Here is a 24,939-nt window from a genome sequence, read left to right on the forward strand (position 1 = left end):
TAGTTAACTAATCAGCAAGCCTTGCTTAATCCTCAGGTTTCAGTGAGAGACCATGTCTTAAAAACAAAGACAAGGTGACAATGTCAGAAACGGTTTTTGTTGTTGCTTTTGTTTTCGGTTTTTATATTTTTTTAGTTTTTTGCTTTTGTGTTGAAGCCTGATCTTTGTAACATAGCTCAAGCCATTTTGAATTCAGTATCCATTTTTGTTTATAAGGTAAAATTAAGTTAAAAAAAAATTTAACTCTGCTTCCTAGAAGTAGTTATTCATAGCTGACAGCAACAGACCCTACCAGAGTGTCAAGCTAACCTTATATTTTACTATGACCCAGTGGTTTCATCGCTCTTGCTTTGTTAGCACCTCACTCGTCTGCGCTCTGATTGCAGTCTGTGTCATCTCTGCATTTGGCTGTGTTCTGGTTGTACTCTGAGAGACCGGAGCTACAGCCTCACTTACCTCACTTAGGACCAATCAGCTTAAAAGTTATCTGATAATACTTTGCCTAGTTAGCCAAAAATGTGATATTGCTTTGTATAGTTAGCCAAAATGTAACACTGCCTCCCTTTACCTTCTATACTTGGTGTTCCTGTAAAAAGCCTGCTGTAAGAACAGATGGACGTCAGTGTTAGGCTCCCAAACCCTTTCTGTGGCCCTAATCACAATCAGCTTTGGGAAGGGCATTCAATAAACCGTCAATATCTAGCTGAGACTGGTGTCTGAGTGGTTTCTGTGGCAATTCTTGGGCTTCAACATTTGTTTTTTTTCCTTTCAAAACAGGGTTTTTCCATGTACTAGCCCAGGGTGACCTGTAACTTCTCTGTATATCAGGCTGGTCTCAGAGATCTGCCTGCCTCTGCCTCCCCAGTGTTGAGATTAAAGGTGTGCACCACCACACCCAGCTAAGAAATGATTTTTGTTTGGTTGGGTCTGTTTTTACCAAAGGTAAATTGGTAGGTTGGGAAGGCATTGTTTTTTTTGGCTTGGTTTTAGGAAGGTATGCACTTCTATTTTCTGATGGGTCCATTTCCTCTTTGTGCTAATCAGCCAGTTTCAAAGAGACAAAATCACCTCCTATTACAGGGATAAAGACAGAAGCCATCTTGGCCTGGTGTGCTTGTTATTAGCCAGGCCTGGGTGACACACCTTTGTTTGTTTGTTTGTTTGTTTGTTTGTTTGTTTGTTTTTACAAAAAGAATTCCCTTGGCAGGCTATTTTCATTTTGCTCATATGTTCCTTTGTGAAACAGATATTATTCTTTGTCTCTAACAAACAGCATGTAAGGAATGACATTGAAGGTTGACCTCCAGTTTCCATAGAAACGTGCACACATGTGTACATACAGACTGTACCAATATACACATACAAACATGCAAAAAGAAAAGCTTAAGAGCATAGCTTGATACATTTTGACAAAATTAAAGCATATAATTTTCACTGAGTTTAAGAATCATGTGACCAACATACCAGAGACTCCTTGATCATTCTTTTCCAATGGTAGCCATGTCAAGCTTGTCCTCCTAAAGCTACTGATTAGCTTTGACTATGTTTGATAAAACCAGGAATAAAGCAGCATATACTTTTTAATGCCTCACTTTTTGGCCCAACATTATCTATATAAGATGTACTGTTCTTTAGTCTGTCTATTAGTCTGGGTTCTCTAGGGAAATAGAATGTACATAATGACTCTCTCTCTTTCTCTCTCTCAAGCCATATATATATATGGCTCACATACGCATGGCTTTAGGCTCTGGCCTACCTAGTTTAATAATGGCTTTCTACCAACAGAAGGTCAAAGAATATAGTAGTTCTTCAGTCCAGGCTGGATGTCTCAGCTGGTCTTCAGTATATGCCAGAATTCCAAAGAAGCAGGCTCAGCAGGCTCTAATGCCAATAAAGGAATGGACTTGCTAGTAAGATCAAGAGCAAGCAGGAAAAAAGAGCTCTATCTTCTTTCTTTCTTTCTTCCTTCCTTCCTTCCTTCCTTCCTTCCTTCCTTCCTTTCTTTCTTTCTTTCTTTCTTTCTTTCTTTTTCTTGATTTTTCAAGACAGGGATTCTCGGTGTAGCCCTGGCTGTCCTGGACATGCTTGGTGGTCCAGGCTGGCCTCGGACTCACAGAGATCAGCCTGCCTCTGCTTCCTGAGGGCTGGGATTAAAGGCATGAGCCACCACACACTGAGCAAGTTTTCTTCATCCATGTTTTTGCAGGCTGCCTGCAGGTGTGGTCCGATTAGAGGTTAGTCTTCCCACCTCAGAAACCCAGATTAGAAGTGGGCTTTCCACCTCAACTGACTAAATTAAGTAAAAATGCCTCATAGGTTTGCACAGCCATTTGGGGGTTTTAGTTAATTACAGATGTAGTCAAGATGACAACTAAAAATAGCAATCACAGTCTTCTTGTAGCCTGCTTATTCTAACTGCTGTGTGCTACAGGCTTGTATGAACTGATTGTTGATTCCATTGATGGGTTGAAATACTTGAGTGAATTCTGTGGTCGCATTTTACCCTCTTAGCCATCGTGTGGGTTTGTGGCGGTACTGCATAATTGTTTTCATTTGTATTCTCTGAGGAAATCAGCATTCCTGTGTTTATCTCATTCCTATTGTCTGAGCTTATATAGCACTTCCCTTTCTTGTTTCATGAGCATTCCCGATAGGAATAATGGCTTCACTGCTGCTTTTCCTTTTCTTTCCCCATTTCTTCTTTGTTCCTTCTGCTGGTCAATTCTGTCATTCTTAGCATGCCTGCTATGTAAAGTGATGACAATTCCATTATTTATCAATTTTAGGTTACATACATGGATTTCTCATAAGCATAGATAAGATGAGCTACGGTAGAATATGAAGTATTTCTACCTTAGAAATGTTTGTTAAAGATGGTGAGGATAGGGACTGATGAGATGACTCAGAGGTTAAGAGCCTTTGCTGTACAATAATGAGGATCAGAGTCCAGATCCAAGTACCCCCTAAAGCTGTGTGTCTCCAAACACCTGTAATAGCACCTGCATCCACCTGTATTCACAAATAAATAAATAAACAAACAAATCAATCTTTTTCTTAAGGTACTGGGACTATCACCCAAGGGGCATCTGCATGCTATACAAGTGAATTCAGAATTTCTATATTCCTCCTCCAAATTTTAATATATTATTTTGTATATTATTTCTGTATTTTTTAAGAACTCTGTAACTTTAGTCCCCTCCCCAGCTTTTTTGTTCAGTTCTACAGTGGAACATATTTACTGTCCTTTGCTGTTTATCAGGAAAGAAAAACTTTTCTTCACCCTCTTAGGTTAGTGCCAGAGGCCTTAGAACTATGCTACAGATTAACAGGAGACTGGTGCATTCTTTTCATATTTACATGCATGGTATCATAAAACAGAGCAGGCCTCTGTGAAGTAGTTTTAGCCTCTAACCAAAAGGAAGAGAATCTGAGCTTCAAGGGAAATAAATCATGAGAACGTGACTGCGAAATATAATGGGGGTTTATGATGATAAGAGCTACTGCAATAAGATCTGCTTCCACAAGCTCAGCCTGGCACTGGCTTCTCATTTTTTATGATAAACACTGTTTTGAGGAATAGAAAAGGCATCTTCTTTAAAAGGAAATTTGTTCCCTGCTTTTACACAGAAAAAAAAAAAAAAAAAAAGACAGACAGGGACCTCCTTGCATGTAGTAAATGTCTAGTCCCAAAGTAGACAGATTCAGATCTCTTTCCCAGGGCCTTTTGGTCTACCTTCCCCAATCATATCTTGTATTTTAGAAATTATTATTGTGAAGTTTTCTTAAGAAAATGTGATAGGACTAGAGATGTGGCTCAGTTGTAGACAAAGTGCCTAGAACATACTAGGCCCTGGGTTTGATAAAATAAAGAGAGGGAAGAAAGAGATTGACTTTGCTCCCTAGCTAATTGCATGTTCAAAGCATCTTCTGCTTTTCTGTTTGGGGACATAACTATACTTAAAATTTGATTATTTCTAAGTGCCACCCCAGGTACTTCTGTTGAACATTGACAACCCCAAATTGCTTTCTCCTGCTACCTCAGAGGCATAACCCTCCCCACAAACACAGTAGCCATGTGGCCCTGTGCTCTCATCTATTCTGATGTTGGATACCCTGGGTCTGGTAAATATAAGCAAGGGGTGATAGTACATGTGTATGAGTTCCACAGGGAAACCCAGTGTTTTGTACATTAATTGAAAAAAAATAGTAATGTTTTAAAAGTTATGTTTCTAGAGTGGAATTTCAAAGGAGAGAATGTCTTAAAAATGAATTGAAAAGCCAAGCCTGGTGCACATGCCTTTAACCCTTGTATTCTGAAGCAGAGGTACGTGAATCTCTATGAATGCCCGACCACTGTGGTCTACATAGTAAACAGGGAGGCAAAGTTACATTTATGAGACCTCTCTCAAACGAAACAACAGCAAAAGCACAAAACAAACAAACAAAAACCCCAAAAATCTAATTAAAGAAAATGCTAAGTATTTCCTAAAGAAAAATGTTAGGACAGAAAAAAAAATAGTTCCTCAATCAATACAATGGAAAGAATACAGCTTTTAAGGCAGGCAGGGGTACCTGCTGTGTACTTCTAATTCTTGCTGCTGCTTTCTTAAATAAAGGAATTCAGATCAATTTTCTCACCAATAAAATTAGAATAAGATGCAGTCAGTTCTTCATAGTCATGAGCTATTCAACCAAAGTTCCATTAACCATGAACCGAAAAATTATTCAGGGGTCTGGAGAGATAGCTCAGTGACTAAGAGTACTTGTTGCGTTGACAGAGGACTCAGTTTTGATTCCTAGCACCCACATGTTAGTTCGCAACCATCCATAACTTCAGTTTCAGGAAATCCAGTACTCCTTTACGACCTCTGTATGTGTGTCATGCATGATACACATACATACATGTAGGCAAAACACCCAAACACATAAAATAAATCTTTTTAAAATGATCAGAAAAAAAAATTGTACCAATACTGCGCATGGACAGAGATCTTCCCTCCTTATCAATTTTTCTATTAATTCTTCATAACTCCAGACCTAACATTCACATTGCACTAGATATTATTATACAGATTTCTTGTATATATATATATATATTTCTAGTCATATTCCCCTTAACTGGAATATGTCCAGAAAAGCCGCTATTGGATGATTTTGTTGTGTGACATTTCTGTCTTATGGTTTTATTGCTGTGAAGAGACACCATGACTAAGGCAACTCTTACAAAGAAAAACATTTAATTGGGGCTGGCTTACTGTTTCAGAGGTTTAGTCTATTATCATCATGGTGGGAAGCATGGTAGCATGCAGGCAGACACTGTGCTGAAGGGAGCCAAGAGTTCCACATCTTGATCAGAAGGCAGCCAGGAAAAGACTCTCTCACACTGGGATTAACCTGAGCATCTGCAACCTCAAAGCCCACCTCTGAAGCAATGCTCTTCCTTTAACAAGGCCACACCTAATCCAAAAAGCCACACCTTCCTCCTAACAGTGGCATTCCCTGTGGCCAAGCATTCAAACACATGAGTTTGTTCCACCAAGCCTTCTCACCCTAATTGTTGTTGGAAATAAGTGATATTGGGCTAAATATCATTTACTATTAGCTCTATAATTATTTCGGCAGTATCACAATCAATAAGACACCGGCATCTGTTAGATTCTATAATTGCCTTAGATTACCTTGAGCTGGACAGATATTCCACCTACGCTGTCTCACATCTTCTAGCCCCACCCCATGCCCGCTTTATCCATTCCTGTCTAGGCTACCTTCCATCCATAATCCCAAGATGCTTGCTTGGATTTTTTATCTGGGCCTTTCCATGCCATTCTTGGAGTACTTTCTCCTGGCCCATGTGGTTCTCTCTCCACGATAACCCATCGTGGCATCTTCCTTCCTCCTCTCTTTCCCTCTGTCTGTCTCCTTCCTGTTATTCTCTTGTACCCAAAGCCTGGGAACCTTAGCCATGCCTACCTCCTTTTGCCCTGCCCAGATAAAGGCCATATTAATTAACCAATCAGGAATAATGTCTTAGGCAGGTTTATGTAAGGATAGGGCAGTTATGACATCTTGAGGGCCAGTAAATACCATAAAAATACAAGCATCGTTCCAAGAGCCAATGCCTGATGCTCTGCCTCATGAAATGCCCCAAAACAGTGCAGTCAGCTGACCATGGACCAAGACTTCAAAACTGTGTCCAAGATACATCCTTCCCCAAAACATATTACTAAATCCTTCTGAGAGAAAAACAAAACAAAACAAAACCAAAAAAAAAAAAAAAAAACCTCCTTGCCATTCTTAGCACAATGTTTTGGATATTGCAACCAAAGCTGAAACGGCTAAAGAGGAAGTCAGTAAGACTCCAGCAAATTTAAATTCCTCTGCAGAACAAAAGAAGGCACCATCAGTCAGAACGAGAGGAAACACCTGCAAGTCATGAGTCTGGTATGGAGTTATTACACAGAGTCTGTAATAGGAACTCACGCAATTCAACAGCAAAAACCAAATAAACTAATCACAAAGTGAGCAAAAAAGCCAAATACGTGTCTTTCTAAAGATTACAAGTGGCAAATAGGATCATGAAAAGTGGTCAACATTTCTAATGATCACATTAATGCAAATGAAAATCGCAGTAGGATACCAATGTCACTCTGTTAGGATGGCCATCATCGAAAAGATAAAAGACAATTGTTGAAGGCATTCATGAGATGGGCTGCCAACCCTGACAAGCTGAGCTGGATCCCAGAACCCACATGATGGAAGGAAAGAATTCAGGTCCTGTAAGTTGTCCCCTGGCTAGCCTGTCCTCCCCAAACACACATAGACACAAATATATGAATTAATTTAATGTCACATAATTATTTTTTAAAGCTTTAAAAGGGAACACTTATACTTAGAAAGTATAAATTGGTATACAATTACAAAAAAACAGAAAAAATTAAAATAGAACTCAAATATGATTAAGCAGTTGCACTTCCGAGATTCTGAAGGAAACAAAATCAGTATCTCAAAGAGACTTCTATAGGCCTCTGTTTATCCACAGAAGCTGAACAATGGAAAAAACCCACTTGTCCATCAATGGATAAATGGATAAAGAAGTCATTGCATGTATTAACAATGGTCCATTATTCATCAATTTAAAAAAAAAATCTTAAAGAGGCATTGTGGTACATACTTGTAACCCAGGAAGGTGAAGGGGGAGGAAGACAAGTTTGGGTTCAGCCTGGGTTACAGAAGATCCTATCCCAGAAAAAAGAAAAAAAAAACACAGTGTAAAGGAGGAGAAAAGAACTGTCATTTGAGACAACCTGGATGAACTTTATGGGTATTAAGTAAAATAATAAGGACAAAGACAAGTACTGTGTGTGTGCTTCCTCACCACAGGAACACAGCAAGCGGGAGTTGCCGGCAGAGGGGTGTGGGGGAACGAAGGGAAAGGTATAAAATTTCAGTTCTAAAATGAATAAATTCTGAATTGGCATGGTGGTTCATGCCTAGCAATCTCAGCACTTGAGAGTCTAAGGCTGAAAGGCTGTGAGTTCAAGATCAGGCCACCCTGGGCTATAGTGAGAGACACTATCTTCAAAACAAAAACAAAATCCATTGACACCATTGCCAAAAAGGTGAATAAGAAGTTCTCATGATCTAGTGTGCTGCAGAGTGATTGGAGCTGTAATACTGTATCGAATTGATATTGCCTACAAGGAATAGATCTTATACAACAAGGACATTTGCTCAACCACGTTCATAGCATCTTTATTTGTAATAGCCAAAAGCTGGAAATGACCCAGATGTTCCTCAGTAGAGGAATGGATACAGAAATTGTGGAGCATTTACATAATGGAATACCACTCAGCAATGAAAAATAAGGAAATCATGAAATTTGCAGGCAAATGGTGGGAACTAGAGAAGATCATCCTGAGTGAGGTATTCCAGAAGCAGAAAGACACACATGGTATATACTCACCATATATACTCACATGGTATATAATAAGTGGATATTAGACATATAATATAGGATAATCATATTTAAATCTGTGTACCTAAAGAAGCTAATCAAGAAGGAGGACCCTGGGTAAGATCAATCCTCACTCAGAAAGACAAATGGGATGGACACCAGAAGAGGGAAAAAACAGGGAACAGGACAGGAGCCTACCACAGAGGGCCTCTGAAAGACTCTACCTGGCAGGGTATGGAAGCAGATGCTGAGACTCATGGCCAAACTTTGGGCAGAGTGCAGGGAATCTTATGAAAGAAGGGGGAGATAGAATGACCTGGAGAGGACAGGAGCTCCACAAGGAGAGCAACAGAACTAAAAAATCTGGGCACGGGGGTCTTTTCTGAAACTGATATGCCAACCAAGGACCCTTTATGGATATAACCTAGAACCCCTGCACAGATTACAGCCTATGGCAGCTCAGTGTCCAAGTGGGTAGGTACCCCAGCAAGGGGAACAAGGACTGTCTCTGACATGAACTCAGGGTCTGGCTCTTTGATCATCTCCCCCTGACGGGGGAGTAGCCTTACCAGGTCACAGAAGAGGACAATGTAGCCAGTCCTGATGAGACCTGATAGGCTAGGGTCAGATGGAAGGATCTCTCCTATCACTGGACTGCTGGAGGAGCATAGACAAAGAAGGAGCGAGGGTGGGCTTGGGAGGGGCCAAAGGAGGGGGCTACAGCTGGAATACAAAGTGAATAAACTGTAAGAAATAAATTAATTAATTTAAAAAAATAGATCTTCGGAGCTCGTAGGACAGGAGATAGAATCCTCTGAAATTGTGTATTTGTCAACTAATTTGATCATATTAATCACTCTGCAGTATACATACAAGTCAAATCATCACATTAAAAAGTTTATATTCATGCAATTTTAAAAATTAAATTTATTAAATTAAATTAATCTCTAAATTGTGTGTGTGCAGGTATAGTCATGCATGATGCACATTGGAGATCACAGAACAACTTTAGTGTCAGTCCTTCCCTTCTCCCATGGGTTGCAGGGATCAGTTCCAGCCAGCAGGCCCCCCACTGCAAGAATGTCTGCCTTTTCAGCCATTTTGGCAGCCCAAGTTTATGTAATTTTATTTGTCAACTATACCTAAATAAAACACACACACACAAATGAAGGAAGGAGGGGAAGGAAAAAAGGAAGGAAGGCAAGCAGGAAAGTCAGTCAGTATCATTGTCCATTCTAGCGAGGAATTACTTGAATACAAAAAAAAAATTAACTAAATATTTTCCTCTTTCTTTATAAAAATTAATCAGTGTTTTTGACTGCTGTTTGCAATACCAGAGATAGAACATAGAATGCACATCATACATGCCAAGCAAGTGCTCTAACCACTGATTTACACCCTCCAGCATCAGAGTATTTTGATTTTCCTCACCTACCTTCTCTGGTAATAAGAGTATGAGCACTAATTCCTACAGGCATAATAGTTTCAAATGTTATTTCAATCAAGTAAAATTAAAGTGAAAGGTCTGAAAACTATTTGCATTCATTCTCAATTGACTGTGGGCTTTAAATGATTTATTTTTGCCAATAATGCTGATGTAGTCTTTCCTAGTCAATTGTTTTCTTATTATAAAATAATCAATTAGTCCATTACAGAGTATTACCAAGTCTCCTTGCACATTTCATCAATATCTTCTTCCTATAAATTGATGTAGGCTTCTACTTTAGTTGACAACATTTGGTAACAATGTTCAGTTCTTCTGTTTCAAGTTAAGTCCATCAGAGAACACACACAGATACTCTTAAAGCCAAATAGAAAGAGTGTATTGCTGGCCCGAGTCTGCAGGAAGAACCCCAAATCATGCAGCCTGAGCCTCACTGTCCTTTGTCTTTTATGCAGAAAATCCACATCACAGGTGGCACACTTTGGTTAGCAGAAAGCAGAACTACAGAAGCCAAAAAAGGAAAGTTAGTACACTTTGGGACTTTTCTGGGTCCTTCAGCTCTGAACTTGAGTCTTTGATGGATTCGGTGTTTGCTTCCCTTTTGGCAGATTTTGGGACTGCTGTTTTAAGGTCTGAGTGGTGTTTCTGTGTCAGCTGTGCTAAGATCTGGGGCCCACTAAGGTTTGGGAGTCTGTTATATTTCAATCCACAAGCATACTTTGAGTGATGATTATCTACCAATAAGGAACACAGCAAGCATGAAAAGGGTTGTTTAATTTTAGAGAAATAAAGAAGCAGAAAACACTAAGAAATTTTAGTATAAGCCATGATAACATTCACCTTTAATCCCAGCACTTGGGAAGCAGAAATAGCTTAATGATCATCAGTTCCAGGCAAGCCTGGTCTACATAGTCAGTTCCAGGATATCGAGGGCTACATAGAGAGACCCTGTCCTAAAAAAAGTTTAATCCCAATTTTATACATCAGGACTTTAAAATAATATACAACAGAGGACTTAAGGACGTGTATCCCATGCTCACAGCTGAGCAATAAGTGCTCTGACTGTCATCAGTACAAAGAACTATGTCATCCCATTGAGACATAGAGTGACCACACCACACAGGGATTAGGGATACTGATCCCTAAGGGTTGGCTGAGAGGAAAGGCAAGTGGTTTCTCTTTCCAACAGCTCCCCACTGCCTCTTTCTGCTTCACATAGTCTGCCTGGTCACTAAGCTCTAGGCAGGAGATTTATGTAAACCAGTCTCCACTAGCTGCAGCAGATACCAGAAGTTATTCCATGGCTGGTTTTGCAGCTCATGCTTCAGTAATTCAGGCAGAGCCAGAGCCTTGGCACATGCATGCGATACCTTCATGTAAATAGTCATTTCCTGACAACCTAAATCACAGTTCAGGTAATATGAGCTACAAGGATGGCTTCCTTCTCCCAGCTCTATTAATAACCTCTCCGCAAACCCCCACTGTTCCCTTCTCAGTACTCTGATAACAGTTCTTCCAGGAAGAAATGAAAAGGGCAGGTCCTTGCCCTTCAGAAGCACCGGAAAAATACAGTGGGTGAGCACAGAGCTGAGAAGCTCTACAAACAATGAATTAGAGCAGGAGCCAGGAAATAAAACCAGAGCATGTGAGCAGGAGGGATAGGATGAGGCTTATGGAGTAGTACTGTTCCAGAGGTTTCATTTAAATAAATTAAAAGCTCATCAGGAGTTCAACAGGTGAGAGGGATTGGGAGTTGGCTGTGAGAGACCAAAGAATTAAAACTTAGTTTTTTAAACTATTGGTTTAAAGTTTAAAGCACAAGCCTGAACAAAGGCCATACAGATGGAAACATGTCCAGCTACCTGCCTGGAGGAACCAGCCTTACTGCATTCTTTTCCTGCCCACTAGAGATATAGTTGCTAGGAAACTGCCCAGAGTGCCCCCCTCACCTAGGACAGCCAAACAAGAGAAGCCAGACCATTAATGTTTTGGGGGCCTTCCTACAGTCAATCAGTTCAAAATGTAACATCCCCTTTTTTGTTTCAACCAATAGACACTTGTCAGGCAGGAATTCCCCTGCTTTGGGAGCACTGGGAGAGACAGGGACCTTTTAAATCACCCATCTACCCTGAGCTTGGGACTCTACTCTCAACTGCTGCATCAGTAAGGGTATGAGCCCACGCTCTAGCTTGTAATAGAAAGATCCTCACGTGTTTTGCACTGCACTCCACTCCTGGCAGTCTTCTGGGGTCTTGCGAATTGGGCACAACAGTTGTAATAGTCAAACCTCTTCTTTGCTGTGGCTTTGTTTGTTGGTTTGTTTACTTGTTACAGGCTTTCTCTGTGTAGCCCTGGCTGTTCTGGACTGGCTTTCTAGACAAGGCTGGCCTGAACTCACAGAGATCTGCCTGCCTCTGCCTCCCAAGTGCTGCGATTACATGCATACACCACCATGCCTAGCTGTTGTGGCTTTCTTTTCTTTTCTTTTCTTTTCTTTTCTTTTCTTTTCTTTTCTTTTCTTTTCTTTTCTTTTCCTTTTTTCTTTTTTCCTTTCCTTTTCTTTTCTCTTCATTCTTTCTTCCCTTCTTCCTTTCTTTCCCCCTTCTTTATTCCCTTTTTCCTTTATTAATTTACTTACTTACTTACTTACTTATTTGAAAAGGGATTATATGTAGCTGGAATATTCCTGCCTCCACCTTCTCAGTGCTGGCATGCCCCAAATCCAGTTTGTTAGTGATGTGACAAATATTGCGGGGAGGGGGTGTTGTGCCCAATTCAAGAGACCCCAAAAGACCACTAGGAGTCAAGTCCATTGCAAATCACACGAGGATCTTTAAGCTTAAGCTCGGTCCACCAATCTTCCCTGATGAAGCAGGTTAGAAAGTGAGGCCCTGAGTCTCAGGGAGGCAGAGTTTTTAAAGGGCAAAATGGCAAGCGGGGAATTTCAAGCCTTACAGTTACAGGGAAGGGAAAGTTTTGGGTGGGGGTTCAGCCATTGAGATGACCTTTAGGCTAATTGTTCCAAGCCACCTGGCCAAACAGACAGATATCTTAGATATCTGTACAATAGCCTGCTGGGTGGAGTGGAGGACCCATTAACACATTCTGTGGCATTTATGACACCTGACAATAGGGACCCATTAACACATTCTTTGGTATTAACGACTACCTGCAGGGTGGAGGGCTATGTGGCCCTTCTCAGAACCCAAAGGTGGGGGTCAAGTCACTCCAAGGTCAGTCAACTTAAGAGAGAGTCTAAGAAACAAAATGGAGTCACCCTTGCCATTCTTAGTTCCTTCAGGATCACTTAAAAAGAATGACTTAGTTTGTCTCACAGCTTCAAATTATTCATCTATGGTTTAAAGGAAACAAAGAGGGAGTCACAGGAAGAGACTGTGGACACACTTTAAGTGATCCAGTTACCCCAACTAAGTCCATACTTCCACTACCAACCACCAGTGGATCAATCCAATGACAAAGGTTGAGCCTTCATGATCCACTCCCACAAAGCTTCATCTCTAAATAGTGCTCATATACATAGGATCAAGTCTTCAATGCACAAGCTTTGTGTATTGATACATCCTATCCAAACTACATCAACTCTCTAGGAAAACAATATCACAGGACCACATGACCAGCTCCATGTGAAGGCAGAGACTTCCACAGGTATGAATTCCATATTCACAAGCTGCAAATGCTTATGGAAAACATGCCTATCCTGTATACTGACATCATTGCCTTTCTTGCTGAGTATAGAAATAATAAAAAATGAACGGCAGGAAAACCATCTGAACATCTCCAGAATTAATACAAATTTGAGGACTGTGCTGGCAGCTTTTTTGTCACCCTGATACAAGCTAGATCATTCTAGAGAAGGGAGCCTCAATTTAGAAACTGCCTCCATAATTTTGGGTTGTAGGCAAGGCAGTGGGGAATTTTCTTAATTAGTGATTGATGGGGGAGGGCCCAGTACATTGTGGCTGATGCCACCCTGGGCTGGTTGCTAGAATCCTGTGAAAGACAGTTACAATGGTGGGTTCACAAATCACACCACATGACCAGTTCCGTGTGGGAGGTTTATTAGGGGAAGGGGTCACAGAAACCATCTCTGGATGAGGCAAGAGAGAAAGAGGGAGAGAGAAGGAGCTCCGAGTTCTCTTATATGGGGACCCAGAGCATGCGCAGGTAATTTCCGGTGGTCAGCGGTTGGCCTCACAGATACCGGATAACCAGTTTGTCATCCCTTGGGGATGGCCATAGAGATGTCTGCTTACAGATCCCAACATTGGTAGTCCTGGGTTCTGAACAATCCAGGGGAAGCAAGCTAGTAAGCAGCACCCCTCCATGGCCTCTGTTTGGCTCCTGCCTCTAGGTTCCTGCCCTGTTTGAGTTCCAGTTCTGATGGACGATGATGATGAACTCTGATGTGTAAGCCAAATAAACCTTCTCCTCCCCCATCTGCTTTTGGCCAGGGTGTTTCATCATAGCAATAGCAACCCTGACTAGAACAAGAATAAATTTCATGCCTGAGCTAGATTCTGACATCAGTTAATCGGCTTCAAGTGATCCCAAAACCTGGTGATGAAGAGAGTCAAAAATGAAATTTGTTGCATGAAAAGGAGGAAAGCTGGATGTACCCAATACGCTCAGTGTCAGTCTCTAAATATTGAAAACACACCTGGTTTTATTTATTTACTTTGTTTGGTTGGTTGGCTTGGACAGTGCCTCATGTAAGCTGGCATGTCGGTGAAGTTTATCCTCCCACCTCCACCTCCTGACTCTTGGGATTACAGGTACCACCATGAAAGTCACTGAGGCCAACAGCTCAATACCATAAGACATTAAAGATAGGCTGCTGACCATAAAATCTTCCATGTGCTAACAACTGCTTGTTGACTGTGGCACCATAATGGCCCAGGGTTATGGAGGAAATGTTGAGGAGAGCTTCAACCCTGAATACCCTGATGGCAGGAGCTGACTCCCTCTTCCCTCCCAACATAGCACCATAAGGTCAGCTGCCCCACCATCAACCCCAGCAAGAATTTATTACCTTGACAGTTATAAGTCATCACTCCTTGTTTGCCCTTATAAGGTTCGCCCCCAATCCCACCCACAGATCCTACAGCCCTTAAGTATACAAATAGTCTTCTAACACTCCTGCTCTGACTAATTGTACACAGCCACTCAAACTTTACCCCCAGAGATCTGGCTACCTCCCAAGGAGCATGAATCCCCCCGACTCCCATAAACGAACCAGTTCTCCGCAGCTCTTCACAGGTGTATGTTCTTTGCTTGCACACTAATGATCCTGCCTGTGCCCACCACCCTGAGGAAGCTTCACTTCCTCCAGTCCAGCCTGGAGCACAACAGGCCTGGATACCCCAAGGGTAGAAGCAGAAACTGGGCAGCATTGACCACAGCTGAAGTTATATTGGCACCTAGAAAAACCAGAACCAGAGCCAGGTAAAGTGACTGAGTGGCACATACCTTTAATTCTAGCACTAAGGAAATAGATCCCTGTGAGTTCAAGGCCAGCCTGGTCTAAACTGTGTTCCAGGATAGTCAGAGCTACACAGTGAGACCCTGTATTCATAAAAAAAAAAAAAAAAAAAAAAAAAGTAAAGGAAGGAAGGAAGGAAGGAAGGAAGGAAGGAAGGAAGAAACTTAAAGAGCTACCATGCTCACTTTATTAAATCCACAGTGGACAGATATGTGAAGGTAACATGTGGTAATCAATGTGTAGGGCCAAGGCCTCAGCCTAGGGTAGGACCAGATGTGAACAGTAGAGCAAAGGCCAGGATTAGAATCTAGAATGTGGTATTCTTTGTGAAAAGGCTTGAAAGACTGCCACAGAAATGATGGAGACAATAATAATACAGATAATGACCATAAGGACACTGAAGATCAAGGAGCTGATATTCAAGCACTTAGCAGTGGAGGCGTAGGCCTGGGCTCCAATCACATTGCCCACCATCTTCCTGTCCCTGGACTTCACTGAGTAGGGATAGGCTATGTAACCCAGGCAGCAGAAGTTCAAGAAGAGTGCATTGAACAGGGACCAGACCACATGGTCAGATAGAGACCTCTCTGGGCATGTTGATCATGGTGGTCCTCACAATGGCTGAGTTGTGGGGTTCTCCCAGCCCAGTCACCCCATATTCCCCTTTGATTGTCTCATAGCTTGTAGGGAGTCTACATTGGGGGTCAAGAAAGCTTGGGAATTGCGGTTCATAGTATTGACTCTGGAACAATCGTAACATCTGGAAGATGGCTGCTAGTACAATGGAAAGTGCTTTTTAAAACCTCACCCAAAATCCAGACAGCAGGAACCCTTCTCTCAGACAGCCTGTGACTTCTGATACCAGTCATGGCACCTTTGCCACTCTCGGAGCCCTCCTTCCCATGCTGCTTATAGACCCCTTTTAGCTTTCACCCTCACTGGTTGTCTGTGGATTTTATTCATGGGACTCAAGATTGAGAACCCAGCATTGGCCTCTGGTATTCAAATTTCTGGTGACCGCTGATTGTGGAACACCTTTGTACCAACACCAAGCCCCCAAGAGTCTGATGACCAGACTCTATAACACTCAAGGAAAAGCACCAATGTCTCAGTCATTTTTATTACTTTTAATTTAATTTACTTAGTAAGGCATTATCTTATTCTGTAGATGAAGCTAATTTAAACTTATGGTAATCCTTCCATCTCAGCTTCCTAAATGCTAGGAAAATAGGTATGAACCATTACATGGCATATTTCTTCTTCTTCTTCTTCTTCTTCTTCTTCTTCTTCTTCTTCTTCTTCTTCTTCTTCTTTTTCAATATGCCCAAACAAAATTCTTTCTTGAAATTTAATCTTGATGATGAGGCTTTTATAAGGTTGAACTATAATGTTTAGTGCTAGAACTTCAGTAGGTAATAAAACTTAAAAGGAGCCATGTGAATGTGTCTTAGTTACTTTTCCATTGGCATAACAAAGCATTATAGCCAAGGGAACTTACAAAAGAAGTTGTTTAATTTGGGAGTTCCAGAGGGTTAGAATTCCAGACCATCATGACAAGGTACATGGAGGCAGGTAGGCATGGCACTGAAGCAGTAGCTGATCCACAAGCATGATACAAAATGCTAACTAGGAATGGCTTGGCCATTTGAAACTTCAAAGCCCACCCCCACAACACCCTTCTTCAGACAAGACCTCCTAATATTTCCTAAGCAGTTCCAACAACTGCAGATCAAGAGTTCAAGTATTTGAGCCTATGGGGCCATTCTCAATTAAACCACCAAATTTCACTCCCTGTTCCCTGATAGGCTTGTAGCCATATCTTAATGCAAAATGCATTTAGTCCAACTTCAAACGTCCCTATAGTCTTTCATGGTTTTCAAGACTACTTAGAAGTCCAAAGCTTTTTCTGGAACTCATGGCAATCTCTTAACTGTAATCCCTGTAAAATCAAAAAGCAAATTACATACTTCCTGCATACAATGGCACAGATTGTACAACACTGTTCCAAAGGGCAGAATTAAGGTAAAGTGAGGAAATACTGGACAAAAATAAGATTACAAACCCAGCAGGGCAAACTTGAAACCCTGTATTTCTGTGTTTGATGTAAAGAGGCTTAGATGGTTCTTCTTTTCCAGCTTTGCTGACTGCGACACACTTTCTCTCTCTTGGGCTGGTTCCACTCCCTGTGTCCATACCTTCTTGGTAGATAGCTAACAGCTTTGGCATCTCCAGCATCTTGGGGTCTACAAGACAATTCAGATGTCACTTTCACAGCTTCATACCATGGTCTTTCTGGGCCTCCACACATCTGACCTCAGCAGCTCTCCTTAATCCAAGAGAATGATTCCACAATCCCTTTACTCCTGTATCCTTCATAACTCTAAGGCTATAACCACATGTCAGCAGTTGCCAAGTTCCCTGACTACTTAGAATGGAGCCTGGTCCCTCCTTTAATTACATTTGCATAAACTTTGCTTTGTGGTTTTCCTTCTTTGCATAAGCTTGCCTTTTTATAGTTGTGAGCTTAGCTGAGTGAGGTCTTACCCTGAGGGCACCTCTCCTTTTATACCATTTTTGCATCAGAACCTTCTTTAAACTTCTCATCTCTCTGAGCACAAGCCTTTGCTCCAACATTAAATTTCCTGGTTCTGTCTCTATTTTGTTTTCTCCCAAACTGCACATGTTGGATTTTTGTTTTGTTTTGTTTGCCTCATTTGCTCTTTTTCACTGTAGATCTGTATAAGAGTGATGGCTAATAATCACATGATGTTGTGCCTGATTCAAGAGACCCTAAAAGACCAGTAGGAGTCGAGTCTGTTGCAAACCACACAAGGATCTTTATTCAAGCTTAAGCTCAGGCCATCAATCTTCCCTGAAGTAGCAGGTTAGAACGTGAGGCCCAAAGTCTGGGGGGGGGGGGGGGTTTGCAGAATTTTTAAAGTGAAAATCCTCAAGCAGGGAATTCCAAGCCTTGGCATTACAGGGAAGGGTAAGATTTGGGTGGAGGGGTTCAACAGTTGAGGTGACCTTTAGGCTAATTGTTCTAAGCCACCTGGCCAAACCGACAGATATTTGAGACATCTGTGTGATAGCCTGCTGGGTGGAGTGGAGGACCCACTAACACATTCTGTAGTATTTATGACAACCTGTGGAGTAGAGGCCTGATTACAGTTATCTATTTACACATTCTGTGGTATCCACGACAACCTATGGGGTGGAGGGCCATGTGGCCCTTCTCGGAACCTGATGATGGGGGCCAAGTCACTCCAAGGACAGTCAACTTAAGAGAGTCTGAGAAACAAAAGGGAGCCACCCCTGCCATCTTCAATTTCTTCAATGACACAATCAGTACTAGTCTATCTTACAATATTCTCTGCCAATGAAATTAATTCAAAACTCTTCAATTTATCCTTAGGCAGATTCTTAGGACAAGGGATGGAAGCAGTCACATTCTTTGCCAAAATATCACAATATTCCAATAGCTAATATTGTTCCCCCATGAAACTTTTATGGGGTTTTGTAGAGAAAAAAACTCCTGAGATGCCAGGATAAATGATACAGAGTCTTTATTCACCACCTCCAGGGCTGTCCCAAGTAGAGAATCAGGAAGTAGCCCCAATCTCCAATTTGTTCAAGTTTTTAAAGTCAAAAACAGCAGTTTGTGACATGTAAAGGCACCTCTGGGTATCTGTAGCAAGCAAACATTGTTTACAGAGTTAACAGTTAAGGCAGTTCTTACTACCATTAGGTCGGGGACACATTCTTTAGAAATTTATGGCTGGTTTACTCTAGAAAATTATGGTGAATTTGTGGCTGGTCTAGCTGCCCTGAAACCAGGTCACTTAGTTTACTACTTAAAGTATTCTTACTGATACTTTACACAATAGCATAACTATAGTTCAGCAGCTCTCTACACAAACTTCTTGAGCTGAATCTCCATAGTTACATAGATTATTGTGCCTGATTCACAAAACTCCAAAAGACCCCCAGGAGTTGAGTTCATTGCAAAACACATGAGGATCTTTTTATTACAAGCTAGAACGTGGGCTCACACTCTAATGGATGCAGCAGTTGAAAGTAGAGTCCCAAGCTCAGGTTAGGTTGGTTATTTAAAGGTCCCAGTCTCTCTCAGGGCTCCCAAAGCAGGGGAATTCCAGCCTGGCAAGTTTCTATTGGTTGAAACACAAAAGAGGATGTTGCATTTTAAACTGATTGGTTATAGGAAGGCCCCAAATCCATTAACGTCTGGCTTCCCTTGTTTGGCTGTCCTAGGGGAGAGGGACACTCTGGGTCAGTTTCCTAGCAACTGTATCTCTAGTGGGTAGGAAAAGAATGCAATAAAGCTGGTTCCTCCTGGCAGGTGGCTGGACATGTTTCCATCTGTCTGGCCTTTGTTCAGGCTTGTGTTTTAAACTTTAGACCATTAACTCAAAAAACTAATTTTTAATTCTTTTGTCTATCAGGATCTCAGCACCTTTGTCTTCCAAGTTGCTACCAGGATGGCCCATTAAGCACTGCTTACAGTGTTCAACTGCTTTGTTAATCCAAAATCCCAGTCATTCACATTTCTTCAAACAACAGCAAGGTCACAGGCATGTCACAGCAATAGTCCACTTCCAGGAACCAATGCCTGTTTTAGCCATTCTCATGCAAACTACCACAAACGGTGTCTTCATTCTTTATATAAAAAGGAGATTCCAGCTGGGCTTGGTACATGCCCTTAATACCAGTAGGCAAGAGAGGCAGGCAGATCTCTGTGAGTTTTAGGCCAGCCAGTTTTATAGGACTACAGACAGTAGAACCCTGTCTCAAAAAAATCTTTAAAAGAGGGGAGGATGTACACCTTTAATTTCAGCACTCAGGAAGGCAGAGGTAGGTGGATCTCTGTGAGTTCAAGGCCGGCCTGGTCTGCAGAGAAAGTCCAGGACAAGCAAGGCTACACAGAGATACCTGAGTCAAAATGTTCTGTCTCGACACATGATGATATGATGGCCTGTAACATTTGGGGACTCTGAAGGTGAGAGACCAAAAAATTAAAAATTAGGGTTTTTTTTTGGGGGGGGGGGTATTCATTCAAAGTTTAAAGCATAAGACTGAACAAAGCCCAGACAGGTGGAGACATGTCGAGCCACCTGTGGTAAGGAACCAGCTTTACTGCATTCTTTCCTGCCACTAGAGATACAGTTGCTAGGAAACCAGCCCAGAGCGCCCCTCTCCCCTAGGACAGCCAAACAAGGGAAGCCAGACCGTTAATGGTTTGGGGGCCTTCCTATAGCCAATCACTTCAAAATGCAACATCCCCTGTTCTCCTTTTGTGTTTCAATTAATAGACGCTTGCCAGGCAGGAATCCCCTGCTTTGGGCATGCTAGGAGGCACCGGACTCTTTAAATCAACCACCTAACCTGAGCACAAGGCCCTTTGCTCTCAACTGCTCAGGCTGTGAGGGTAGAAGCCCAAGCTACAGCTTGTAATAAAAAGATCCTCATGTGTTTTGTAACAGACTCTACTCCTGGTGGTCTTTTGAGGTCTCGTCAATCAGGCACAACAAAGAGAGTTCCTGCCTATAAAGTGAACCTTACCAGATATGGCCACCCAATCTTGAATTCCTAGCCTATAAAAACCTATAAGCCAAAGCTGGGTTCAGTGGTGCATGCCTATAGTCCAGCACTCAGGGAGGCAGAGGTAGACAGATTTCTGTGACATTGATGCCAGCCTGGTCTACAAAGTGAGTCCAGGACAACCATAACTACATAGAGAAACACTGTCTCAAAAAAAAAAAAAACAAACAACAAAAAAAAAACACAACAACAACAACAAAAACCTATGAGCCAAATAAAGCTTTATTCATAATACACTACCCAATCCATGGCAAATAATTATAGCAACACATAAAGTGTTAGTACTCTTCTGTGAAATCCAAACTTTGGTAAGCAATGCTTCAGAATTTGGGCAGGCATTAACCCCTATGTGAAAGGGGGCTGGGACGTCAAAGGTTTAGAATCTTTCAGATAAGTTGACTTTGCTACAGGCACAGAAAGGCCATCTGAGTGGAACAAAGGCCCTAAGGGCCAATTAATATCCAGACACACTGGTGCCAGCAAAGATATTCGGAATGAGCTAAGATAGAGAACACCGGATATCTAGGGAACCATGAGTAAGCAGCTCATACAAATAAACAGTGATGTAATCCTGGTTATATAACTATGAATCATCTTTGGCAAAATGCCACTTTTGTGTGGTTCTTTAAAACCTAGATTGAAACCTAGAGGTGGGGTGCTTGACTGCCTTCACCCAGAGTCAATCTATTTGTGCTTGCTCACATTTTCTTCAAACTTCATGAGGCAAAATAGGTAGTAGTCATGAGTAAGAACGATATTATCTTGTTCTATATTCTATATACTAAATCTATATCCTCTTTGAGTCCTTGAGACTGTGTTTTATTTTATTTATTAACTTTTAGGTATATAGCCTATTTATAAAGAGAAAGGGCCAACCTACAGAATCATTTGTTCTTGGACACACTTACTGTAGCTACTGCTCTTGGTATTCTGGTTTCAGACATGAGGACTCCTGTGCTAGTTAGTTTGACTTAACTTGACACAACTTAGAATTATCTGTCAAAGGAGTCTTGATGAGTTATGTAGAGCAGGTTGTCTTGTCTGTGGGAAGTTGTCTTTTTCTTTATTGTAGTCTATGTGGTGTGGGTGTTTTGCCTGCATGTGTCTCCACACCATTTGCATACCTAGTGCCTCCTGATACCCTGGAACTGGAGTTATAGATGAGTTGTGAGGTGCCATGTGAGTACTGCAAGTGGAATCCAGGTCCTCTGTAAGAGCAGCCAGTTCTGGGTGGTTTTCTTGATTGTTAATTGGTGTATAAAGACCAACCCTAAATGTGGCTGACACCATTTTCAGAGCTGGGCTCTAGATGATATAAGAATAGAGGAAGCTAAATGATTACTAAGCAAGCAATAAATGACGTGTTTGTTCTCTCTATCTGTTCTTGACTGTGGATATGATATATGGTGCTTTGAATGAGAAATGTCCCCCACAGGAGTGGGTATTTGAACACTTGATTCCCAGCTGCTGGTGATGTTCGGGGGATATTCAGGTAATGTACCCTTGCTGAAGGAAGTATCTTATTTTGTGCGGGCTTTTAGGTTGCATAGCCCCAATCAACTTCCAGTTCACTCTCTCTGCTACACCTTGTACCAAATAAGCCTTCTCTTCTATAAGTTGCCTTGGTCGTGGTATTTTATCAGAGCAAAAGAAAAGTAACTAATACATGATGCTTTGACTTCCTGCCTTGGCTTTCCAGCAATAATGGACTGTGTCCTGGAACAATAAGCTTAATAAACTCACTTTTCCCTTTTGCTGTTTTTTGTCAAGATATTTTATCACAGAAACAGAAATGAAACTAGAACTATCCTGAAGTTCCAGAGCCCTCCGTGGGCTTTATTCCTTGTTAGTGCCTCCAGGTCCTCACAGAACCTGCTGTCTAGACCATGGGCCAGGACCCGGCTGTATTCTACATCCTTCTGTGTTAAACTGCTAGATGTTGTACTACCATGATTTCTACCTGATAGTGAGTGCACATTCTGCCTTATCCTTGGTGGGTTCCCCTGTCATCTCAGAGAGGTCAGGTTCTGTCTTCCTCAGCATCACAGGAATGTGTCTGTCAAACCCAGAGCCTCAAGCATGTTAGGTAAAAAGTAATCTAATCCCATTCCCATCCTCTTTTGAAAATTATTATCAATTTTTTAAGTAGCATACAAAGTGATTGTGTGTGTGTGTGTGTGTGTTATTTCTTCTTTCTTTTTCATGGTCACCTTTCTAGTTCCATGACCATACCTACCCCCCCCAAAACACATACATAAAAATTAGAGTCAATTCCATCAATTTTCCTGAAAATAGCATTATTTGCTTTTTCTTTATTGCTAAATAAAAAGTTTTATGTTTATTGATGTATCACATTTTCTTATCCATTTATCTGTGATGAACATCTAGGTTGTTCTTTGTTCCATTTCTGGATATTATCAATAGTGTCCCAATAAAATATGGGCGTGTAAGTAATTCTATGGTGTGTTAACATAGAATCCCCAGAGAGAGAGAGAGAGAGAGAGAGAGAGAGAGAGAGAGAGAATCTCCAAGAATGGTATAGCTGGGTTGCATAACAGTTCTATATTTTAGTGTTTTGAAAAACCGTACTGATATCCATGGAGTCTATACTGCTTTGTATTTCCACCAGTAGTAAATATTATTATTTCCCTATAAACTCACCAGCATTTATTGTCCTTCATTTTATTGATATCAGAGTCATTCTGACTGGGATGGAATGGAATTTCAAAGTACTTTTAATTTTTATTTCCTTGATGGGTATGGGTATTGAAAACTTTTCAAAATATTTATTAATAATTTATTTGTTTTATTTTGGAGATTTTTTTTTCTGAGACAGAGTCCCTTTATGTAGCTCTGGATGTCCTAGAACTAGCGCTGTAGACCAGGCTGGTCATGAACTCACAGAGATCTGCCTGCCTTTGTCTCCAGAGTGCTGAGATCAAAAGGTATGTACCATCACCCCCAGTTTGAGACAAGCTCTTAACTTCTGTTCCTCCTGCCTCCACCTTCTGAGTTCTAGGATTGAAGGAGTGACAATCACCACACTTGGGTTGTGTTTCTTTTTTTGAGACCTGTTCAATTCATGAACCCATTTGTGTTTAATTTTTGCAGTTCTTTATATATTCTAGATCTATTCTCTTTCTCTTTCTTTCTTTCTTTCTTTCTCTCTCTCTCTCTCTCTCTCTCTCTCTCTCTTCTTTCTTTCTTTCTTTCTTTCTTTCTTTCTTTCTTTCTTTCTTTCTTTCTTGACAGGATTTTTCTATGTAGCCTTAGCTATCCTGGACTTACTCTGTGCAGACTGGCCTCGAACTCATAGAGCTCCACCTGCCTCTGCCTCCCCAAGTGCTAGGATTATAGGCATGTGCCACAGCTCTCAGCTTTGGATCTATTCTTTATGTACCCTATATATTCTAATATATATATGCATATTAACCCTTTCTGTGCAGTATAGCTTACACAGATTTTTCTCTCTGTACAGGTCTCTTCACTCTGTTGATAATTTCCTATACTGTACACTAACTCTTTAATGTAACCCCACGTGTCAATTCTTTGGGGTTATCACCTGTGCTACTAAAGTCTTATTCAGAAAGTTCTTACATATACCTGTGTTTTGAAGTTTTTCCCTCTAGTTGCATGCCGGAGACCAAGAATCCCAGGCATGTAGTCACGACGGATGCTGGCACTGGAGGCTGCAATTAGCCTTGACCACCTGGATAGATTGCTTCTTGAGACCAGGAACCACCCCCCACCTGACTCCCCCATCTGACTCCTCCACCTGACTCCCCCACATGATCCCACCACCTGATTCCCCCACCTGACCGGAATCACGAGATAGCCTCCCGTCCTTCTCCCTCCAATTTTTTACTTCCTTATTCTTTGAGCTTAAAAGCAAAAGCCTTGCCCCACAATAAATGGGACTTTGACAAGGAAAACTGCTTGGTCCCGTTCTTCTCTCTCGCCCGTTTTTCTTCAGGCTTTGCCCTCTTTGAAGACCCCACGAATTACTAGTCCCGCAGGCGGGTAAAAGTGGCGCCCAACGTGGGGCACGAAGCACGGACCACTGCCGGATGGAGGTCCTCATGGATTGATCCGGATCGCTCAAAAAACGCCGCAACGAACCGAAAGTAAGATCGGCCGCTCGCGACTCGTAAAGACTACGTTCCTGCCACTCACGGGAAAAAGATACGTTGGGTGAGTCTTTCTCCATCCCATAAAAATGGGCCAACAGTTGTCTAAGGAGGCTGTTTTTATTCGTGACCTCAAGACATCGCTCAGGGAGAGAGGAATTAGAGTTAAGAAAAAGGATTTAATTAAGTTCTTCATTTTTGTGTCAGAAATTTGTCCATGGTTTGTTATTGATGGGCCAGAGATTAATGCAAAAAGGTGGGATCAGGTCGGAGCTGCCCTCTGGAAGACCTTAGA

General features: G+C 41.6%; 1 long non-coding RNA gene and 1 pseudogene across 1 annotated transcript; one reads left to right on the forward strand and one right to left on the reverse strand.

Annotated features, from left to right (window-relative positions):
- Positions 1-15,056: 15,056 nt before the first annotated feature.
- LOC132653090 (interferon-induced transmembrane protein 2-like) lies at positions 15,057-15,630 on the reverse strand (annotated as a pseudogene).
- Positions 15,631-22,039: 6,409 nt separating this feature from the next.
- LOC132653091 (uncharacterized) lies at positions 22,040-24,708 on the forward strand. Its single transcript, XR_009590759.1, has 2 exons — positions 22,040-23,462; positions 24,134-24,708. It is a non-coding gene; the product is annotated as an uncharacterized LOC132653091 (long non-coding RNA).
- The last annotated feature ends 231 nt before the right edge of the window (positions 24,709-24,939 follow it).

Source organism: Meriones unguiculatus, chromosome 3 (genome assembly GCF_030254825.1).
Source record: "Meriones unguiculatus strain TT.TT164.6M chromosome 3, Bangor_MerUng_6.1, whole genome shotgun sequence".
NCBI classification, from domain to species: domain Eukaryota; kingdom Metazoa; phylum Chordata; class Mammalia; order Rodentia; family Muridae; genus Meriones; species Meriones unguiculatus.